Source organism: Arachis ipaensis, chromosome B4 (assembly GCF_059453495.1).
Source record: "Arachis ipaensis isolate K30076 ecotype BB chromosome B4, ASM5945349v1, whole genome shotgun sequence".
NCBI lineage: Eukaryota > Viridiplantae > Streptophyta > Magnoliopsida > Fabales > Fabaceae > Arachis > Arachis ipaensis.
Window position 1 is genome coordinate 40,243,365 of NC_142439.1, and position 21,042 is coordinate 40,264,406.

Here is a 21,042-nt window from a genome sequence, read left to right on the forward strand (position 1 = left end):
TAGGCAACAATCAGGCAATTCTTTTCATGATTCAGTTTTATTATTTTGCAAATGTCAATAGGTGTCAGTTGACACTGAGTGGATAAAGAGCAATTGGAGATGTAAATTGAGTATATATGATATGAATGTGTCATAACGGAAACTCAAACTATTTCTACTTTATATGAAATCTAGTTTCCTTCTAGATCCATAATAATTTACCGTGTGATATATATACTATAATGATCATTAACCCCAAATTTTATATTAATTGGACATTACTATGTATATAATTGAATAGCTAGCTTTTACTTATATTTTTAAACAAATATCAATCACCGACACAAAGTAGTTTAGTGAAACAGGGTCAACTAGCCTTCAATTCATATGGAATCCTATTGGGGGGAAGCCTTGAAGTCTTGAGCTACTTACATAATATTCAATTAACAATTAGGTTGAACTTTGATATTTGCAAGAATTTAGTTAGCAGGGTCAAAATTTATTGATGACGTATCTTTTCTGATATTAAGATAATTGTTGAATTTGTTTATTTGTCTCATAACTTGGTGCATGAATCTTTTTTTTTTTGCAGATATTTCTTTACTCTTGCAAGGGATGTTCCATTTGCTGGCCTAATGGTATTATTTTATAGGGTAAAGTATACTTTTTGTCCTTAAAGTTTGCTAAAAGTTTCAAAAATATCCCTAAGTTTTGATTTGTTTCAATTTTGTCCATCAAGTTTTCGATTTGCATCAATTTTACCCTAATTACTAATTTTTTGATAATTAATATTTTTCTTTCCAAATATACCCCCTTCCTTATACTATCAGCATCATCACAATCCTCTGTCTCTCCTTCTTTCTCTCTTTTCATCTCACCGTCGTCTTCACCACCATCATCATTATTGAGCAACACTGTCAATCTCCTCCTTCATCGTCGCCGGCCAAACCCCTCATTCTCCTTCTTTCTCCTTTCTTCTCCGACCCTCCATCTCCATCACCATCATCTCTGTTGAGATCCATTCTCGATGACCATCACCATTTTTCTTCTTCTTCGCGGAAACCCAACACCGTCGAAACCATCGCTCTTCCTCCTTCTCTATTAGCAAACCCAGTTTCCTATCTTTTCATTGCATGTATATATCCTGTATACCCTAATCAATAATTATACTAATAAATTAGGCCCCTTTTGTATTTGACTGCAAATTGAAGCCTAATTGAAGATCCAAAGCTTTGTTATTACTTCTATGACTTTGTATTTGATGATTTGAAGAATCAAGAAAATTGCAGGCTTGAAAATGTTGTAAGTCCCATTATTATTATTATTATTATTATTATTACTGATGTTGAAGCTAATTTGGGATTTTTCACAAATTGTGAAGTCATAATAGTAGTTGTAAGAAGAAGGATTATAGAACCAAGGTGTGTTACTGTTATTATGATTATGATTATGGTAAGAAAATTCATGATGATTGTTGTTTGGGAAATTGGGCTGTTGAAGATAGTAGTTTATGGTGGCTTTTCTTACTTGAAGCTGCAACTTTTTCGTCTTCATCCTCTTTTCTTTGTGAGCATTTTGGTGCCCACCAAGTGCTTGTAAATTTGCAAATTCCTTCAAACAGTATTGGCACTCAAACTTTCTCATTATTATTAGTGGTTGTGGTTCTTTGATCTTGTGCTGCGGTTTTTTTTTCCTAAGCTGGGTTTGCTAACAGAGAAGGAGGAAGAGTGATGATTTCAACGGTGCTGGTTTCCGGAAAAAAGAAGAAAAAGGGTGGTGGTCATTGAGAATGGGGCTCAACGGAGATGGTGGTGATGGAGATGGAGAGTCGGAGAAGAAAAGAGAAAAAAGGAGAATGAGGGGTTTGGCCGGCGACGATGAAGGAGGAGGTTGACGGTGGTTGCTCAATAATGATGATGGTGGTGGAGTTGACGGTGAGGATGAAAAGAGAGAAAGGAGAGACAGAGGATTGTGATGATGATGATAGTATAAGGAAGGGGGTATATTTGGAAAGAAAAATATTAATTATCAAAAAATTAGTAATTAGGGTAAAATTGATGCTAATCGAAAACTTGATGGACAAAATTGAAACAAATCAAAACTTAGGGATATTTTTGAAATTTTTAGCAAACTTCAGGGACAAAAAGTATACTTTACCCTATTTTATATAATTCAAAGTTCCATTAGATTCAATATTTCATAATTACCAATTTCTTTGTTTTATATATACATATATATTATGAAGTAAATTTAAATGTGTTCTTGTTTGGCCTTTTCACATTTTGTTAGAAGTCCACCGACATATGTGAAAGACATCTTCTGATTTGCCGCTACCATGTAGGGGCTTAAGTTGGCGCTAAATTTGACAAATAAGTGATTTTTTAGTTAACATTTTAGATTTAGCTCCGAGTTTAATATTGTTTATTTAGTGTCTCTTATATTAAAATAACAAATAAAACATTTGATTCTTTAATAAAAAAAAATTGTAAAGAGAATAGGTTATAGTAAAGAAAAATGGTCTAAATTATTGTAAGTAGTCAGTTTTTTTATAAGCCCATGTATGAAATTGCGGTGGTCTAAAACCATCGCTTTTTTTTTTTTTTTAAAAACCCTACATAGATTTGCAGCGATTTTAAAACTGGCGCAATTTTTTTTAAATCCACTGACCAAATAGTGGCGGTTTTGCAACTGCCGCAAAATCAGTTATCTAATTTGCGGCGGTTGTGCCCACCGCAAAATCAAATCACCACTCCCTAATAGGCGACGTTTGTAGAACCGCTGGAATTTTTTTTCGCGGCGGTTTAAAACCGCCGCAAATCCCTAAACAAAGCGCCGCTATTCGGCTTGAGAGGGATAGATAAAAAAAGAGGGAGGAGGGGAGAATTCTTTAATTTTAGAGGGAAAGATTTGATTTCAATTTTAATGAGAGAATGACATGTGACATATTTTTGTTATAAAATTAGTAGGGATGAGAGAAAAACTCTTTAATTTTGGAGATAAAGATTTGATTTTAATTGTAATGAGGGAGTGACATGTGGCACATTTTGGTTGTAAAATTAATATGGATGATGGAAGAACTCTTTAATTTTGGAAGAAACGATTTGATTTTAATTGTAACTAGTGTATGTTCTCGTACACTGTACGGGATAATTAATAAAAATATATAAATTTTTTTATTAAAAGAGATTAAACAAAAAATATATATAATAATTATTACTATAAATATTTTATAAAGTTATAATTAAAATTAAAGTTTAATTATTTTTAATGTTAAAAATATTGAAAATAATTAGTATTTGTCTTAACTGATTTGGATTGATTGAGTGGTCATCTCATTCGTCTACCTAAATAAGTATTAGAGTTTCGAATCCCGCCTTGTGTATGTAACAACTCATTGGCTACGGCAGACCCTTAATTTTGGAAGAAAAGATTTGATTTTAATTGTAACGAGGGAGTGATATGTGGCACATTTTTGTTGTAAAATTAGTATGGATGATGGAAGAAGTCTTTAATTTTAAAGAAAAAAATTTAATTTTAATTATAATGAGGGAGTGACATGTGGCATATTTTGATTGTAAAATTAATAAAAAAATAATAAAATTCTTTAATTTTAAAAAAAATTAATTTTAATTATAATAAAAAAATAATATGTAACACCTTTTAATGATAAAATTAAATATATTTAATAAATTTATCTTAGACCTAAATTTCATTTATAAATTTATTATTAATCAATAAATTATTACTATATATACACAAAATAAAATTCAAATCTTCAACACTTGGTTGAAGGCCAACTTAACTTGGTTATCAACCATCAATTTAAACCCGCTGATATTATTAAGAACTTTAATAAATAGAGAAGCCTACATAGAATTAGTCCAGCACGTGTGGCGAACTATAATTCAAATCTTAATTACTTGATACGGACCCCATATTTAATGCCCAGTTGGCCTTGAAGAGGTTGTCTACTTGTCTCCAAATAAAAAAATATATATACACATATCTTTAAATTAAAGAAGAAAAGAAAAAACCACAATCACTTCATAAGAACTCAAAGTCTCAAACGTTGAACTCAGCCATGAAAAATCGATAACAAACATTCATGCAATAAACTTTTTTAATATCAAGAAAAATTGAGAAATCTATAATAATAAAGTTGCACTTGACTTCACCACATAACTCTACGAGAAAAGTTATTGCACAACAACAGTCACTTAATAAGTGAATTATACTCCTCTTAATATAAAAGTTATATTAGTTGTGATAGAATGTATAATTTTATTAAATATAAATGTGATGAGTACAATCTTACTACTTTATGGGTATTGATTAAAGTTTTCTAAATATTTAAAAAAAAAACTGTTTTTTATATTATTAAAAAGTAGATTTAACTAACATATATTCTAAAACATTTTATTAACACATATTAAGATTATCAAATTAAAATTTTTTTATAAAAAATATACAGAGTTCAATTTTTTATTGTACTTATTATATATTTATTAAGATAAAAAATTTAAAACTTCTACTCATTGTATTTGTAATCTTATATCGTATTTTAATCTTTACAAATTTTCGGTGGTTAGTGTTTTCTTTTTTGTTAGTTCATATCGGTTCATATTTTTATTAATATTTGTTTTTTTTGTCATAGGAGTAATGATTTGTATTCTTTTGTGGCAGTAACCTCAAGTAAAACTGGACCAACCAATATTGTTGTTCTTGATCCAAAAAATTTTTGCATAAGCCCAATAAACGATGGAAGCATTCCTTAATGGGCACGTCGGTCCACAGCACATTCCACAAAGAACATGGGATTTCTAATTTCTGGTCCCAAAGCATGAAAATTTCAATTAATTAGCAATACTAAGCCAAAATTTTCTGAAAAAAAATTTATTCAAAATAGTAATAGTACTTTTATTCGAGGTCAAATCTACTAATTAAAGTTTCATGAAAGAAAAATTACCACTTGATTAGTAATATTGATAATATCATCTAAATGCCTAAGGAACTTGAAGATTTGAATTATTAACACAACAACATTAATTATGAGCAAACTCAACAATAATCCAAAAACACTTTTTCATACCGAACTTATACATTACCTTAATGTTGCATATGCATGCTTTCCAATTATTGAGTGTATATTTTGTTTATTGAATTTGGCAATAGAGACCAGAATGTTGTGAGTTGGATTATCTTTAGAGAAAGGATTATTGGAAATTGTTCTAATAAGATGCATATATATACAATGATCCAAAGTCACAAAAAAACTAGTAACATTGCCTTACCCTACCACATTCATCGTTGGATAAGACTGACTTTCCCAACATTAATGTCCCACCCTTTCATACCACAATCACTTCCCATGAGATATGGTCCTAGTTTCTTAAATAATTATTAGTCTTTTTGCAAAGTAGCCCTTTACTTATTATTACTAGTACTTAATCATAAAGTGGGTCTCTGAAATTTTGCACCCTGCCCTATCCTTCTCAAAAAGATATATCAACCAAGAAGAAGGTATTAGAGTTTATTGGGAAAAAGGAGAGAATGATGCGACTACTCCTTATAATTAAAATAAATCTAATATATTGAATTTAAGATATATTCACTTATTTATGAGTCCTCACATCTTATTAAATATATAAGTATGTTCAAATATTGCATAGATTATTTGTTATCTAAAAAGATTTTTTTATGGTTATTATAAAGTGTCATCTAAGATGTAACAATAAAACTTATGAAATTGTTTTGTACATTAAAAGAAAATTCGTCTTTCAACACATTTTTTTTTAAAACTTGTCGAAATGTGAGTATAAAGAAGGTTCACATAAGAATTTTTTGTACAAGTTCTATTTTCTCTTTTTATTTGTTTTATTTTATTTTATTTTTTTAAAAAAATAACAAGATTCAAAATTTAGATCTTTTGATCGTAAAAGTTTTAATACTATATCATAATAATATCATTTCTTTTAAAAATTTAAATTAATAAAAAGATGACACATAAATAATTAAATTTTTAACAGAAGTCTAAAATAGATTAATAGTATCCAAAAATCTAGACCAATATATATATTAACATTATAATTTCAATCATGAAAAAAAGAGTTAGGATTTGCATTGTAAAAGGGTGGAAGGTAAAGGGGCAATGTTGGAGTGAAGTAGCTGCGAGGTGATTATTGGTGGGGTTAACATAGTTCTCGCATGCTGATTTACACACATGCCCTAACTCTACTTACTATGCAGTACTTGCTTACTTCAAAAAAGAAAAAAAAAAAAAGGAGTGCCACTTTGAACCACTCAACCTAATAGTAGGGGACCATGCATTGTATATTGTATTGTGAATGAAAGACCTTTAACCCTTTTCTTTTTGCACTCACATTCACATGTCTCTCAACGCTTTCTTTGACCCTCGAATATAACTGTCCTATTAATTGAAAATATTTGAGAATATTTAAATAATGGATTAAAAAAATCACAATATTAATGTATTATTTATTCTTACTATAGTTTTTAGGTTAAAAAATTTGGATACGGCTCCAAACATGATGTAATTTCGTAAAATTTGAATAGTAATTAAAATCTCATTCACTTATTCATTCTTCTCAAAGTAGTTAGAAATTTGCTAAGAGAAATTATGGATTGTATTTCGTATCATATTTTTGTAAATCTATCTCTAGAGAATAGAGATATAATTATAAATGTATTATTTTTTATATATTTTTAATAGTATTCTCAATTCAACTAGCCAAAATCAATTTATTATAGATTTAAATTTTAAAAATTTATTATTGACTAACAGATTATTGTATACACAAAATAAGATTTAAATTTTTTATATTTATTTAAGCGGACGGGTAAATTAATCACTCGACCTATTTAAGTAGGTTTATAAATGTACTCTGTACCTTAAATAATATAACTTACTATAATTTTTAACTCTTATAATACATTAAAAAGTTATTATATATATATAGATACATTTAAGTTTAGATACACGTTAAATATATTATAAAAGTGTACAAGAATTTCTTTTAATCAGGTGACTAAATCTGTGATAGCCACATTTCATCTCCGACCCTTTTCCATTTTTTACATTTATTTCAGATTTATATCTGGAGACAAACACATATTAGTAACCCTATTTTTTTTTTCATTTTAAAAAAAATAAAGTTACATGTATTATTGATTGATGAGGTTTCTCTAACTTCGTATCTAACTAGACTTATCCTTTTGTTTTGTTTTGTACCTTGTTCTTGAATTTTCTGTTCAAACCTTTCCGTTTCCTATATAAGCCTATTTATGGACTATGACTAATGATTGCTCCATTTTCGTGCCATGCATTCTAATTACTGTTCAAATGTTTAAATCAAATTTACTGTTTTGAGTTTGTTACATTCAATGGACGAGAGATTTGAAAATAACTGGGCACCTTTAAATTTTTCAAGACAAGGCATAATGTGTATTTCTAAGTTATATGTGTAAGTTTTACTTCTATAAACTAAGGTTTAAAAAGCAAATATTAATAAGAAAATGAAAGTTATATAACCATTTATTTAAATAATAGTTTAAATAATTCTTAAAATAAGTAGTTTTTAGATAAATAACTTCTATGATATGTTGGACGCATTAAATGTCAATCTAAGAATATGATCAGCTCCTTTTTTAACTTATATAATTTAATAAAATCAAATCAAATCCCACATCATATCATCTCAACTTTAATGGGGGCCTGGATGGGGTGATAGCTTCATCACAATTTTAATTAAACATTTTTCTTTTAAAAAAATTATAGACATGCATAATGCTTTGTAGAAGGGTATAGAAGATTGGATTGTGTTGAGTAGGAAATGCCAATGATTTTTGTTTTTTCGGTAGCGATAGAATTCATCAACTGTTAAGACAGTAGGTAAATTAAGGGTGAAATTTGGTCAAACAGTTTGTTAGCAATCTTAGAAATAAGACCAGGCACAAATGTATTTGAAAATATATATTTACTTTAATAAGTTAGACCTAGTAGCCTCGATTCAAGGTTTGTGAAGCCTGTCGGGTTGGTTTGTGTCTATTTATAATTTTATACGAGGTTTATTGAATTTAGATTTCATTTATCGCACATTTATAAATATTTTTTTACCCAAATTCTAAAATATTAGACTTCAATAAAGATGCGATTAAATACTAGTAATTTTATTTTGCACATATTAAGAAAGTATTTATGATTTATGATGCGGATTTAAATATACGAGTAATGCTACATATTTAAATTTTTTTTTATGAATCAAGTCTAATCAAATTTTAAATAATAAGATTTGAAATAATACTACTTATAACTGATTTTTATTATATTAGATCAATTTAATTAAATTTAGTTAATAAAAAGATTTAAATGTATGTGTAGCATTATTTAAAATGTTAATCTGTGTGTGTGATTAGGATAAAAGAATTATACAAAGAAATAATTATGAATAGGGTGAAAAATAAGCAAAACAAGTTTTACTCAAGTCAAAGAACTTGGCACCCTAATCAGAATTCCTAGCCCCTAAAAGAACCACTTGGTATCTATCGCCACCCAACCTACTCAAGGTTGTCGAAAAGATTGCTCTCATGCCTGTTAAAAAACATGACATATTTTTCAAATATTAAGTTTAGTCTATTATTAGTCTGCTTTGATTTTTTTTTTTTTTGGTGACTGAAATAAATTAAACAAAGAAAAACAAAAGAAACAAAACAAGAAACTGCTTAAATAGAGGGACAGTCCCGTTTAAGACTACTCTTAAACTCCTCCCAAGGTGAAAGAAGCTCCACATGCGAAAGTTGTAACTTCATCGCCATCTTTGCCATAGTATCTGCCACCGTGTTTGCATCTCTCATAATCAAACGAAAGTCAACACGCCAATTCCAATGCATGATATCTCTTATTTTGAGCACCAGTGGATCAATAAACCCAAAACCATCTTGAGTAACAAGATTAAATGCTTCCACACAATCCGTCTCACAAATAACATCTCGTTGACCCACATCCCAAGCTAAGAGATATCCTCTCCAAATAGCAAACAATTCTCCTTGAAGAATACTATTACTCTCAATCATTCCCAAACACCCCCTTTTCCAACTCCCATTACAATCTCTAATAACACAAGCAAAACCAACACTATCACCCGAACCAAAATAACTAGCATCACAATTAATCTTAAAAGTACCAATGGATGGGGGATTCCAAAAACCATTTAGAGTAGAGGGAAGGGACATACGTTGTAATTCAAAAATATTTCTAAGCTCCTTTTCTGAAGTTAATGTCAGACAAATGACTTTTTCCGGAGGCCAAGTTTCATGAGGATTAAAGATGTCGTTATTCCTTGCTCGCCATATCCACCAAAGTCCCGAAAAGAACTTGAACGGGTGCTCTCTGCTATGATACAAGAACCAGTTCTTCAAATCCAAAGGATGACAAGGAATATCCAACCTTTGCCAGACAAGCTGAGCTTTTGGACAATCCCGAATACAATGTATAACCGATTCCTGGCTAGAAAGACATCTTGGACACCTATCCGATGACGACATCCCTCTTCTAAAGCGAAAACTTGCAGTAGGAAGAGCCTCCTTAAGACACAACCAAGCCAAAAACTTATGCTTTTCCGGAACAAGCTGACGCCAAAGCCAAAGCCAATTCTCCCTCTCCTCCCAACCAAACAGCTGCTTACACAACCACAAGTAACCATTGCGTGAGTCATAGACTTTGGCAGCAGACCCACTCCAATACCAACCCACTTCCGGACCTGCTTGTTCATCTGGATTGTAAGAGAGAATATTATCTTTCAGATTTTGAGATAAAGGAGAATAAAGAGTATCCAAATGCCACCTACCAACCGACCAAATATCCTGTATCCGGAGATTCGAATCAGAAATGTGGACATAATCCATCTCATTAGATAACCGTCCTTCTCTCCTCCAGCTAGAAAACCAAAAATTCTGGTTCAAATCTCCAATACACCAAGCAAACCCATCCTTCAACACTTTCCAAGCCTTGCAAAGACACCTCCAAATGGGAGAGCCTTGTTCTTAGGATAACTAAAACAGTCATATAGAGATGATCGGTATTTGGCATCCAATAATTGGACCCATAGCTTGTTTGGCTGCTGGAAAAAAGTCCAAACTAGCTTCCCAAGAAGAGCAATATTTACACAATAAGGATCTCTAATCCCCAAACCTCCATATTTTTTTGGAGTAACCAGTACCTTCCAACTAACAAGATTCAATCCTCTTCCATCAACTTGTCCTTTCCAAAGAAAATTCCTCATCATAGACTCCAATTTACTAATGATTCCTTTGGGAAAAATAGAGACCTGCATCTGGTACGTGGGAATAGCAGCGGCAACAGAATTAACCAAGCAGAGTCTACCAGCCCGATTGAGTAAACTCCCTTTCCAGCTTGCTAGCCTACTCCGAATCTTATCCAGGACACCATTGAAAGCTGAACGAGTCACTCTAGAATGGCTAAGGGTAACTCCAAGATACTTGCCCAAATCCTGGACAAATCTGATAGAGGATACCCCAGTGAAAACCTCTTTTCTTGTTGCAGAGACATTCTTGGAGCAAAGCGCTTTAGACTTCTCCACATTAATCTTCATCCCAGATGCTTTGCAAAAAGTCTCTAAAACCAACATCACATTTTGCACTTGTCTCTTTGTAGCTTTACAGAATAGAAGCAAGTCATCCGCAAACATTAAATGGGATATTCTTGGTCCCCCTCTAGAAATAGCAACCGGCTCCCACAAGCCCAAATCAACCTGATGACTAATAAAGCATGCCAGTCGCTCCATACACAACACAAAAAGATAGGGTGACATAGGGTCTCCTTGTCTAAGACCTCGGCTAGGAGTAAAGCCATTCAGACGACTCCCATTCCAAAGAATAGATAAGGAAGAAGCAGTGACACAATTCATAATCAAATTAAGTGTAGGAATAGGAAAACCAAAGCTCTTAAGGGTATGAGCTAAAAACCTCCAGTCAACTCTGTCATAAGCTTTCTCCAGATCAATCTTAAAGGCCAGTGTGCCTTTCTTTGATTTAGTCTTCTTCATAAAGTGGAGGACTTCTTGAGCAATAATGATGTTGTCAGGAGTTCCTCGTCCCGGAATAAATCCTCCTTGAAGCGGGCCAACAATCTCCGCAAGATGAGGACGAAGCCTATTAACAAGGACCTTCGTGATGATCTTGTAAACTACATTGCAGAGACTAATCGGCCTGAAATCTTTCATAGATACCGGTGATTCAACCTTTGGAATGAGAACCAGTAAAGTCTCCAACATTCTCGGATCAAGAGTAACACCGGAGAATGCCTGCTTAACCATCTTCCAAACATCAAGACCAATGATCTCCCAATATTCTTTGAAGAAGAAAGCTTGAAACCCATCCGGACCTGGAGCTTTAAAAGAGTTCATGTGAAAAACAGCTGTTTTGACTTCCTCCATAGTAACTGGTGCCGTAAGATTATTGCAAGCTTCCTCATTCAGAGAAGGAAGAGGCACATCACCAAGGCAACCCAAATCAACATCATCCAAATGACAGAATAAGCTTTTATAGAAAGACTCTGCTTCTTGACTCAGAACTTCTGGATCAGTTTCCCACACTCCATCCTTGAGAAAAAGGCCATGAATCTTATTATGCTTCCTTCGCGCAAGAGTTTGAATATGAAAGAATCTTGTATTCCTATCCCCGAACCTTACCCACTGCTCTCTGGACTTTTGGAACCATAGGAGCTCTTCTTGCACTAGAGTATTATTATAATCATCAAGCAACTGTTGCTCTTTCTGACGCAAATAAATACTATCCACCACTTCCAAACGCTTTTGTAAATAATTAATCTGCTGCTCTAATTCACATTTCTTAACAAAAATGTTACCAAATACCTTCGAGTTAAACTCTAGTGAATTCTTCTGTACTTTTGAAAGCTTGCCATGAATTCCTCTATTACCAGACCACCATGACTGGTTCACAATATCTTTATACCCAGGATGAGTAGCCCAAGCAGCAACAAATCGGAAAGGTCGATTCCCTTTAGGCTGAGGACGACCTTTACAACGCACCAGAATAGGGCAATGATCAGACTGAAGCCTATTTAAAACTTCTGCATAAGCCTCTGGAAAGATAGATAACCAACTACTATTTATACAGACTCGATCAAGCTTTTTTGCCACGTCAACATAATTTTTCACCCTCCTGTACCAAGAAAACTGCCTCCCGATAGTCTTCAGATCAAACAAACCACTATCCCCTAATGAAGTAGCAAACATGTCTGCTCTTTGATGAGAAAATTGACAGCCCTTAGATTCATGAGAAAATTTGACTTCATTAAAATCACCAAGAACAATCCAAGGTCCTTGAAAAACCATGGATTGTGCAACAAGATAATCCCAAAGGAGAACCCTTTTATTAAATTGAGGACTGCCATAAATACCACTACACCTCCAAATTAAATTATCAAAGTGAACCTCAACAGTAACACCCTGATCAAAAGCATCAATGAACTTACAACAAACACCCTTCATAGAGGATAGAAACCAAATACCTCCCTTATGCCCCTGTGCCTCTACTATACCAACAGAGTGATACCCCAACCTTTCCCAAAATAATTTTAAATGCTGAAAAGGGGAGTGAGTTTCAACCACAATAAAGAAAACAGGTCTAAATTTCCTAACAAGTTCCTTACAATGCACCCGGGCTAACTTATTAGAAGCACCCCTAATATTCCAAACAATCATATTTAAACTATCCATAAATAATAGGGACAGAATAAATAAGAACATAAACTCTAAACAGAATCACCAACCTCAATAGGTGGTTTGTCCTGCGGTACTGGCACACTCTGATCCTCAATAATTGCCACTTTTGGACCCCCTGACACTGCACTTGCCATGCTTCCATCTACTAAGGTTTCCTCCGTTGTGCCACCATTTTTATCAACTGGCGAGTTCTGCAAGGAGGAAGGCCGAGGACGCTTCCGTAGAGAAATTCCACGACGTGCAGGAGTTCTGCGCGATGGAGATGGCGCAATTTCATGTTTTTCTTGCTTCCCCATCCTAATGCCAGTTGATTTGCCTCCATCACCATGCAAATTGGGCCTTGGAACCCTTCTCGAACCAAACTTGTGCTGCTTTCCATCTTGGTCCTTCAAACCTGATGACTGGCCCATTGTAAATTTTTTCTTACGCAGCACTTGTTGCCAGCCCTCTCTATCATCCATGCATGCCTCATTAACAAGACCATCAGGCACGTGAGGAGCCAATGATTCCGTAACCACATCCTTCCCTTTAACAACTCCTAATTTCTCACCAAAATCACGAGCTTCTGATTCAGCTTCTTTTTGAATCTCATGATTGTTGTGTGGCACTAGTGTTGGGGCTTCATTATTTTTTCCATCACCAAAGGAATTTATGTTTCCTTCCAAGGACTCCTTCTCCATGCACAACGATTTATCATGCCCATACCGTGCACAAGTAGCACAAATCAACTGTAAACTCTCGTACTCCACTTCATAAGTCACACCCTCCACTATAATATGTTTGATTACAGGCAACTCAAGATTAATTTGAACACAAGCTCGGGCATATTTTCCTCTTTCTGCGAGCTTAGTAGCCAAATCTACTTTCACCGGAATCCCAATTGCAGAAGCAATTCGCAGCATTGCTTGTTCCTGGTAGCACCAAATTGGAAGTCCCGAGACTCGAATCCATACCAGCGTTGATCCAAAGGATTTTTCGCATGGCCTAAAATCCACATCCCATGGCTTTACTGCAACATAGTGACCGTCTATCAACCACGGGCCACCAAGAATGACTTTCTCACGATCCCCAGCAATATTAAATTTAACCAAAAAATATCCAAATCCCACATCCAACAAATCAAACCCTCCTTTGATGCGCCATACTATCCGGAGCTTATGCATGAGAGCCGTGTAGCCATAATACTTATCCAACACCTTGATCACGATGGAGTCTGCTTTGATTTGAAGTCGATTAAAAAGCATAACATCCTTTTTTTTAAATTAAAAGTTTAAATATTACTTATGTAATATATTAAATTTAATATTTATATTAATATCTAAATTTTAAAAGTATTTTAAATAGAAAAAATATTTATAATAAAGTATAATAATAAATCTAATAAATTTTTAATCATAAAAAATATTTATATATTTATATTTTAACAAATTTAAATAGAGACTAACAAATCAATTATATTAATTTATAAATTTAAATATGATCTATTAACTAATTTAAATTTTTAAAATAATATAGAGCTGAATCTATTTTATAACATATCAGACCAAACTAGACCAACTGTAAGATAAGACCTTTGGCAAGCCGCATATTGGTCAATCCATCATTTCTAATAAAAGTTTTGTAAATAGTAGTTTGTAATATATATATATATATATAGAAGGCATTATGGGTTGTATAAGTAGCTTTCAAGGCATATGCCGTGTATTTAGACGTACATATTAAATTTAATTAAATAATAAATATATTCCTCAAGTCATGCAAGTATATATACATATATATATATATAAGTTGGTGAAATGGATACCCGCACGTGTGCAGTGACCTAAAAAAAGCTTTGATTACATGTCTCAGCGGCGTTTGCCGATTGAGCATATATACTAATATATTATTATGTTCTAATTTTGATTTATTCTTATTGTAATTTTTTTCTTAATTTTTGCACTTATGTAATTTTTCTTTTTTAGTGTTCTTTTGTAAGTTGAAGAAAAAATTATAAAAGATGTTTTCCTGTTCTCATTATCTTATTTATTTTTCTTTTAAAAAACAGAAAAAACCTTAAATGTTTTCACAAATTAAATAGAGACCCTAAACCCTAATTAATGTTCCTCTAAAAGCATGCATGTAAAATACTTTCTTTAAAGCGATAAATTGAATTGTGTATATGTTAGTATGATGAAAAATGAAATTCCATGCATATATATAGAGTGGGTAAGTTTCAATGTCAAAAAGGTTCTTTCTTTTGTGCGATAAGATAATGCCTTTTGAAATCATGTGTATGGGACCAATCACACTGATAATTTAGGTGCATGAATATGACCAATGTGTTGCATTCAAGAATTTAACTCCGCTATCTGCCCTTATTGCTTTTCTTTCTTTGATTATTATGCAAATAATCATTTGCATTCTTTGCGCCAACATGCATGTTTAGTCAGCAATAATCTTCGTTGAACATCATTAATCATCAAAAAATATATAATTACAAACACAATCTCCATGCACTTTAGCCTTTTGAACTTCATATAATATTATTATTATTATATTAGCAAAATTTAAATCTTATCTTAGATAGTAAGGACATTAGTTGAGATCATATCAAATGGTGAATTTTTAATAGAACAAGTCTAGGAAATTAATTTTTAATTGGTCAATAATTTTTTTATTTGTAAACTTAATTTTTAATTCTATTTTTTAAAAATTTAGAATTTAGAATTTAAATTTTAAATAAAAATAATTTTAAAAAAATTAACAGATATTAACTAAAAAAATTGAATAAAAGTTGGCAGATTAGGGTTCAGCAACTATACAATGCATATTTGAAATGGTGGTCAGTCAAATATGTTTTTGTCAAAGATTTTTTAAATGAACAAGAAAATAATATACTTGAACTAAAAAAAGTCTGATACACAATTAGTTCAACCGAATGATAAACTAGATTATTTATTTATTATTTAATTAAAGTCATCATACTTTTATCCTATTGATTGGACATAATAATTGAGACCAAAATAGAATTTATGAACAGGGTTGATGTAAACAGTGACTACATAATCCCGTTTTGTTTCAACTTTAATTTCGACCAATCTATGATCATCATCCTAATTATACTCATCATATAAAGAAAGCACCCATGCTCACGCTAGTGGTTAATTTATAATCAATACTATAAATAGTAAAATCAACAAGAATGGTTTCATCATAAGCAGGTCAAAGTATTCAATTTAGACCAGAAAAAAAAAATGATTAGATATGGTGAAGACTCAAATATAAGCTTTTCTTTCACGAAACTATAACTATGACTTTATGTACCGAAAATCCCTTCAGTCCATAATTAAGTAGTGAAGACTCAAATAGTTGAACATGACTTAACTGAAGTTGTGCTTTATATATAAGTAGTGAAAATAATTAATGTAACTAAAATGTGCTTGTGTTTGAAACTTTATTAATTAGTAGTATAGTCCTTTTTTTTTCTATAGACAGAAAATGAAGTCTCTAACTTGGTTAATATTTAAAATTTTCTTTTAAATATTGTTATGCAGATTTTTAATAAATTTCTAGTGGTTTGAGAGAGAAACCTACTCCTCTTTATAAGTATCAGTTTCAAATTGTGCACCAAAAATTCTAATTTAAACTTATAAAAAGAAAAAACATGAAATGGAAAAAAAAATTAAAAAGACTGTGTGTGTGTGAATATATAGGTTTAAAAAGACTGTGTTCGCACCTCATACAGGTTTACGGAGAACTAGGATTTCTTTTGTGTATTTTGGGTTATGGGTTTTATATATACGTATGTGAATATCCTCTAGCCAGCCTTATCTTCGCAGGCTGAGCTCGACAGGCTTGAATATTTTATACCTTGACTCTCTACTCTCCTTGTTTATATATTTTGTTTGTGTTCCTATACTTTCTTCATATGCAAGTAACGTTATTTTTTAGCGTTACGCTTTTAATTTGTATGAATTCTCTTTAACTATTCCTTCAAGGCTCCTTATATATCACTTTCTTTCAATTATTATACCTATATACATTTTATTTTAAAGGTCGTAATACCACACCATCTCTATTTTACGACTTAAGCGTAAAGCTCTATGTGGTAGGGTGTTACATCTTCCACATCATAATCTTCACAAATCTCTTTCATATTCTCCCAAATACTCTGTTGGTATGATAGAGATAGTGCCCACCATATCTTCATCTCCTGTGTCAAAATATTCTGCATCAAGCTCAGCATCTTTTCCCTTAACTTCATCCGAGATGAACACAACAGACTTGCCCTTCTCTATTTTAGCTAGAGAAAGAATTCTTTTAGGATAAGTTTCCCCATCAGACGAAAAACTATACTGGTAGGAATAGAGGGAGTTGCCTAACGGAAGAAAAATGTCGGTAAATATTTTCACAAAAATATCGCGTTGCAAGTATAGTCTAAACCAACAATTAAACCTCAATCAATATTTAAATTGTTTGTCACTTAAGCAAACCTAATAAAATTAACCGAAGTATTTAAACCTCGGGTCGTCTCTCAAGAAATTGCAGGGAAGTATAGTTATTATTGGTTATGGGAAAGTATATTTTTGGGTTTTGAAATAAGGAACAAGTAATGTAAATAACAAGAAAATAAAATAACAACTAAGAAAAATCCTAGCAAGGATTGAGAATTAGAATTCATATCCTCATTATCATCATCAATTGTGATGGTAATTGCCTTTTGCTTTCACTTAGTCAACCTCTAACAATGAAGAAAAGTCAAGTGAGCAAAATCAAGTTAAGTTCACAAGTCCTAATCAAAGACTAGATTTAGTGAAGTCTAAGCCAACTAGCAAGTCTCAATCACCAATCAACAAAGGAATTTTGATAACTCAAGAGTCTCTAATTGATCAATCCAAGCTAAGAATATAAAAATCTAATTTAAAATCCAACTAAACATTTTATCAAACACTTGGAATACATAACATAAAAGTATAGAAAAGTAACACGGAATATTAAATTTAAACAACCAATTGCAAGCATCAATAACACAAATTGAAGAAAGCAATCATAAATATAGAAACATAAATTGCATTAATATGGATTAAAGGAAACATAAGATTTCATAAACTAAATTGGCAACATAAGGGAATCAATGATAGAAGTAGACAAACCAAAGTACTAAAACAAATGAAAGTAGAAGAAAACTAAATAAAAGCAAGATAGAAATCTGAAATCGAGAAAAGCTAAACCTTAAAAAATCCTAAAACCTAGAGAGAGGAGAGAGAGGGAGGAGAGAGCCTCTCTCTCTAGAAAACTACATGTAAATCTAAAATTGTATGAATGAATGTGTGAATGATTGATTCCCCCTTCCAGCTCCACTCTGCAGTCTCTAATCAGTATTTTTGGGCCTGAAACTGGGTCCAAAGCAGCCCAGAAATCGCCTCCAGCGTTTTCTGTAAATTGCAGCACGTGACGTTCGTCACGCGTACGCGTCGATGGAATTTTCACCTGACCATGCGTAGGCATCAGCCACGCGTGCACGTCGTGTATTTTCTGCTCCAGTCACACGTGCGCATCATCCACGCGTATGCGTCGCTGCCAGCTTCTCAAAACTCTAATTTCTTGTGTTCCTTCCACTTTTGCATGCTTCCTTTCCATCCTCTAAGCCATTCCTGCCCTATAAAACCTAAAAACACTTAACACATGTATCACGGCATCGAATGGTAATAAGAGAGAATTAAAAATTAGCAAATTTAAGGCCAAAGAAGCATGTTTTCAATCATAGCACAATATTAGGAAGGAAAATGTAAAACATGCAAATTATATGCATAAGTGTGAGAATAATGGATAAAATTCGCTCAATTCAATACAAAATAAATCGTAAAATGGCAGTTTATCATTGTCCCTTTGTCTGTTGAAGTCGATGGTCTTCCTGACACCATTTGACGTGCAAATCTTCCACTTCGATTTCCTCTGGCCTTTCCTGGATAATAAAGGTAACAGCCTCGATTAAAGCCTTGATGGCTTCTTTGAGGTTGATGCCTATATTTGCACATCTCGACTGCAAAATTCTAGACAATTTTTAATCTATTGAACTTCCAAGACTTGTGAGTGACTCAGGGAAGGAGGAAAGTTCCCTTGAGGATTTTGAGAACTTTGACCTTTTTGTCTTTGAGAAGGATGCCTTGACAAACTTGTTCTTACTTATGAGCCAATTCTTTCATTATTCTTTCCTTCTAAAAATTTATTGCAGCTTCAGCATCGAAAATAACATTACATCGAGGATATAGAGAAACATCTTGATCTTTTAATTTCTGCTGCATCTAGAATTCTAGCAATCCTTCACTGACACCAGGATATACTACACGCACATTGGTTTCAAAATTTCCTAAAGCATAATTGAACTCATAGGAGGTAAAGCCACCCATATTAACCCCCATGAAGTGAGTCTCAGCAAAGTTTGCTCCAGCACCGATGGGATTAGTGTCAACCTTCATATCTTTTTTACCATCATCAAACTTCAATCTTCCTTCCATAATTGTTTCTTGAGTCAGGTCCCTGCAACAGACACAATTATTAGTTGAATGACTAGTTGTTTGATGAAATTTACAATAAGGCTTTCTTTTCAAATCTTTTATCGAAAGCAATGTCTTGCCTTTTGGAAAAACCAATTGTTTATCTTTAAGTAACACCTCAAATATTTATTCCGATTTCGAAATATCAAAACTATACTTTTTTCCACTCTTATAATTCAAATCTATAGATTTTTCAACATTTGCAATTTTCTTAAGCAAAGAACAAACATAAGGTGGATCTTTCTTTAATTCAGCCAAATCAACTTCAGAAAATTCAACATCAGACTCTTCACTCGAAGAACCCATTTCCACATATGACACCTTTTCTTTCTGAGCAAGAAATTTACTATTATAATTTTTCTCATTTCTACGTTTTTCTTTTTCGTTCTAAAGAATTTCTACTTGATGAACCCTTTCAGCCAAATGAGCTAAATTGGGTACATGTACATTGAGCAAGTTTTGATACATATAAAATCCTAATCCCATGATGGCTATCTTCACCAATTCACTTTCAGGAAGTGAAACATAGCAACGATTTCGGACATTCTTAAATTGAATTGTAAAATCATCAATTGACTCTCTATCAACACGTTTTAAACCAACTAAATCTGTGATTATTACATTCAACTCGCCTCTATAAAATTGAGAATGAAAAGTACTTTCTAACTGTGCCCAAGTTACAATCAAATTAGGTCTCAAATTTGAAAACCAAGTAAAAGTATTCTTTGTTAATGAAGAAGGAAAGAATTTTATTTTTAAATTCTCATCATTTGCCAAGTTGCCTAATTTGATCATATATTGAGCAACATGCTCAGTAGTCGATTCACCCACTTTTCTTGCAAACTTTGTTATTATCTTAGGATTCTTAACACCCCTAAGTACTTCTGCCATCTACACTACAGCAAGAAAAGTAGAAACAAAATAGGATTGATTCATAAATCCCACATTGATTCTGACCTTATTAAGAATATCTTCAACTATTATTGTCACCTGATAACGTTCATCTCGTTGATTAATATGCATCCTAATTAACACTTCATCCGCATTTTGACCACGTCAAACTACATGATTCACATCTCGACCAAGATCCATATTATCATATCTATTCCTAAGATTATTCCCCAAATATTCTGGATCTACTTTTCCATTTCAAGGATCACCTTCATCATAATCAACTATTCGAGCAATTCGTTCTACTTGTCTAGCCAAATGCTAGAATTTTATTTCATGATCAGCCATCATTGGGTTCAAGATAATAGTCATCTGTTGAGTCGACAAGTTGACAAAAACATGATGACTCTCATTGACATATTGTCGAATTACTGTCATCGAACCAAGACTATTCGATGTCGACCCTACTTGATAATCACATGAGAATTCAGGATAGTGTATTGATGGTTGACTATTAACCACTCCCTGTGCATTTCCAAATCTAATTGGAGGCACATAACTACTCATGGGTGGAGTGTAACCATAAGAAAGATCAAAATGAGGCCACCCAGCAATTACAGGCAGTTGTGTTTGTGTTTGAAAAGTTTGTGGGTGTTGATTGCACCCATTATTTTCCAAAGATGGATTAATAACCGCCACATTTTCTCCAGACCAAACTCCTAGGTTTTGAATGCTACTTTTTGTATGTGTGACGCGACATAAATATCGGTTAAGAAATTATCATAAGATTTTTCAATTTAATGTCGCAAAGTATAGTCCCAATCGACAAAATATCCTAGGTCAAAGTTTAG

The 21,042-nt window shown here is 32.6% G+C and overlaps 1 pseudogene; it reads right to left on the reverse strand.

Moving 5' to 3' along the window:
* Nucleotides 1-1,156: 1,156 nt before the first annotated feature.
* Nucleotides 1,157-19,606, reverse strand: LOC148567285 (uncharacterized; annotated as a pseudogene).
* Between the last annotated feature and the right edge of the window lie 1,436 nt (nt 19,607-21,042).